The sequence below is a fragment of the Microtus ochrogaster genome, chromosome 7 (assembly GCF_000317375.1).
Source record: "Microtus ochrogaster isolate Prairie Vole_2 chromosome 7, MicOch1.0, whole genome shotgun sequence".
NCBI classification, from domain to species: Eukaryota; Metazoa; Chordata; class Mammalia; order Rodentia; family Cricetidae; genus Microtus; species Microtus ochrogaster.
The window spans coordinates 43,310,969-43,314,739 of NC_022014.1; the positions used below are offsets into that span (position 1 = coordinate 43,310,969).

At 52.0% G+C, this 3,771-nt stretch overlaps 1 protein-coding gene across 3 annotated transcripts in view; it reads left to right on the plus strand.

Moving 5' to 3' along the window:
* The first annotated feature begins 289 nt into the window (after nucleotides 1–289).
* Sparc (secreted protein acidic and cysteine rich) overlaps nucleotides 290–3,771 on the plus strand; it is a 24,653-nt gene continuing 21,171 nt past the window's right edge. The window contains exon 1 of one of the 3 annotated variants that reach the window (XM_005350045.3): nucleotides 290–372. The gene's annotated coding sequence lies outside the window, so the exon portion shown is untranslated. Of the gene's footprint in view, nucleotides 373–774; nucleotides 796–3,771 lie in introns of those variants that run through there. The other 2 variants (XM_005350046.3, XM_013347376.2) reach the window with 2 other exon arrangements.

Here is a 3,771-nt window from a genome sequence, read left to right on the forward strand (position 1 = left end):
TGAACAAGACCCGTGCTGTTCTAGGTGACTTCTGCGGCTGTTCCAGCCCAGACCCTCATGTCTGTTTAGGCAGCAGCCCCGGAACAGATGAGGCAGGTGGGGCCAGGGTGTCTGGGTACCACAGCCTGCCACAAGGCAAGGAAGGAAGAAAGAAAAGACAGCTTTGGTTCTGGGGAAAAGGGGGAGGCAGGCCAGGGGAAGGAGGAGACAGAAAAGGAGGAGGGCCTTGGGTGGAGGCGGAGGGTGAGACAGACCCTGCCCAGAGCTCCAAGTGGCTTCCTGCTGCTTGCCTCTAAACCCCTCCACATTCCTGCAGCCCTTCAGACCGCCGGAACTGTTCTGCCGCCTGCCTGCCTGCCTGTCTGCGCCGAGGTATGCAACACCCTGCCAGCCCCTGCCCTTCTGTAGGCTGCATCAGTTCCTATGCCCCTTCCCCATGACTAGCCGTGGGGGCCAGGAGGTAAGCTAAAGGGAGGCTTCCCTTCGGGCACAGACTGGAAGCCTGTTGCTCACTCACAGGGGAACTTGCTCTCTGTAGCTCTGCAGAAAATAGCCATGATTTGTAGAGATTACTGTCTCTCTGTAGGCTCTCTGGGGCCAGAGGCCGCTAGTCTGTCCTCTGTCACCCTCGGTGGCAGCTGTCTCCTCTTCTGGGAATCTGATCCTCATTTGCCCATCACCACCCCGAGAGTCCATCCGGCTGGCAGCCTACTGGGTCTGGCTCCCTAGTCCAGGAGAACACAGAGAGAGTTCTGGGTCAGAGTGCTGCTGCCCAAACGGGACTTTGCAAGAAAGGTAAACCAATCTGTTTAAAAGCAAGGCATTGCCTCTAATCCGCTCCTTCGGGAAGGTTCAGGTCCAGGGAGTCTCAACCCACCCCCCACCTCACCCCGTGGCGTCAGTCAGCCTGTAAATTCTATTGTCTTTCCCAGCCTGGGATTGCCATTGTTCCCACTCTAATTCTGAGAGCTGGTCATCACAGGAACCCACCGACAGTTGCTTTAGTTGTATCCAGTCTTCTGAGAAAACCAACTGGTACAATCCATACACTGGGAGTGAGGTGATTGGAGGAGGGGAGGAGGGGATTCGGGCTCCAGGACACCTTTCACACCTCACTGCTGAACCCACCCAAGACTCGGACCAGCCTGGGGGATGCTAGTCTGCTCCGAGCTATTCTGTGAACTTTCCCAGGGTGGCCGAGATAAGTCTCACCCGAAGGGAACAGACACAGTCATCCTCCCCAGGGACAGATAGCATATCTGCAGGGGGAAAGTCTCCACTGGTGACCTTCTAGCTTAAGTTTCTTGAGCTATCCAAGTGCAAGTAGAGGAATGAGATGTGGACCCTATGTGGGGTGGCAAGCTTTAGGCACAGTTTGTGAGCAATCTCACCAAGGCATCTCCCTTGAGTTTAGCCTTCCTGTCCTAATAAAGAGTGTTAGTCTTTGGAGTACCTAAATTCCCATAAGACTTTGAGCCTATGAACAGAACTTTGAATAGCTTCAGGGCGTCTCTGGAAGTTCCTGCAAATTGTGTGCATAGTGTAGGTGTGTGTGTGTGTGTGTGTGTGTGTGTGTGTGTGTGCGCGCGAGCGCGTGCATGTGAGTTATGCCTGTGTGTGTAAGAGATGACGGGTGTCTGTAACTTTCAGGTTTAAGATCTTCCCAAACAGATATCAGACCCCCAGAATGGTGCAAGGCTGTGATGTGGAGAATAGAAACAAATTTGTATTTGCCAAGGATTAAGCCAGAAAGGAGTGGCTGGGAGAAGAGAGAGTTAATTCAGCCATCAGCTGCCACATCGACAGGGCTGCACTGGGGGGAGGGGGGAGAGAAGAGGGGGAGGTCCTGAGAAGGAGTCAGCTTTTGAAACTTTCTCCAAGTCCCACCCACCAAGAGGCTCTTCTCCCTGGTGACTCACTCCAAGAGGAATGCGAGTTGCCACGGCAACCTTTTTTTTTTTTAACCCCTAGGGTCTCCGCCTACTGATTGGGAGAGAACTCTGGAAACGGTCAGGGACCGTCAGGTTCCAGTCTCCCTTGCCACCATCCCACCCATCCCCGTCCCAAATACAGAATTGACAGCAAATTCCTGGCCCGGTCCCCATCTCCCAAGTCCCAGGGCCCCCAGGACTGTGATAAGCCTCTAGTGAGGCCCTTTGCAGGACAGGGAGTTTGGGTCTGTACTCAGAAGGTGTTGTTGAACCTTGAACTAATCTGTTTTCTTCCTGAACTCTGGCTTCCTCCTCATTTCGGGCAGTAACAGCGGTCCTTAGGAGAGGGTGCTGGATGGAAAGGGATAATGCACGCACGGGGAAGCATTTTACAGACCTGTAGCGGATAGATTTTAGAACAGACGGGATTCTTCAAAACCCCTTTCCCCCGGCAGCTCCAACATTTGGGGTCCAGAGACCATCTTAGTAAAAGTGCTGTCAGGAATACTTAAAAATACATTGTTTAAATTCATTTCAGTTTGGGAATCTTCTTGTCGATTTCCCAAGAGCAGTGCACCCTCCACTACAGAAAGTCTGGCCACTAGGGCTGGGACCTGGACTCAGTCTGGAGTGCTTGCTGGGTAAGCCTGGGGACCTGAGTCTTGATCCTCAGCCCTCACACCGGGAACCAGGTGTGGTGCCTGCCTGTCTGTAATCCCAGCACTGGGGAGGCAGAGACAAGCAGAGCGCTAGAGCTCACTGGCCAGCCTGCCTGGACTCATTAGCTTCAGGAGAGTGAGAGACCCTGTCTCAAAAAATAAAGGAGATGGGTATGGTGACACAAGCCTTTAGTCCCAACACTGAGGAAGTAGAGGGAAACTGACTTCTGAGAGGTAGGGGCCAGCCTGGTCTATATAAGTGAGTTCCAGGCTAGTCAAAGTTTCGTGTACACACACACACACACACACACACACACACACACACACACACACACATGCCACATACAGGAAAGGAAGAAAGGAAGGGCAGGTATTGGTCAAAAGCATGGGTCATAATTCAATGGTGACATCGGAAAAGATGCTCCCTGTCTTAGCCTCAGTTTCCCATTCTGTCAGATGGGGACGATCTGAGCTTGATATCCCCTGAACCCAGTCCCAGGCCCTGACTGCCTTGGAAGGAGGAGCACCCTGCATGTTGAATAGCAGCCTCCTTTCTCATCTGAGGAGAAGAACAGGAAAGAAGGCTCTGGTGGCACTGGCTCTGGGTGGTCCCGCATCCAGCTGTGGGCTCTGTAATCCAGTACACATCTGTGCTTTTCACTTCCAGCTGCAGCTTTCAATGTTGAAAACAAGCTTTAAATAGCAGAGGTTATGAAGCAAAGAATGCTTGCCTGCCGAGTCCTTTTGGGCTGGCGGTGGGGTCTGGAATGATAAATAAGCAAAACACATGGGGTACAGAGTTTAAATATGTAGATACTGACTTTACCACACACATGGCTAAAAAAAAGTGCAGAATGCAGCCACACCCTCACATTCTTCTCTCTGAGTGAGATCCTCACACACGCACATGTGTGCACACATACACATGCATGCGTGCACACACGCACACACACACACCACACACTGAGAGAAATTTTCTAAGTACATCTCTAAAAAAATATTAGTTTTAGCTGGGCAGTGGTGGTATACACCTTTAATCCCAGCACTCTGGAGGCAGGAGCAGGAGGATCTCTGTGAGTTCGAGGCCAGCCTGGTCTGCAGAGCTAGTGCCAGGACAGGCTCCAAAGCTACAGAGAAACCCTGTCTCATAAACAAACAAAAAAACAAACCATTGGGCTAGC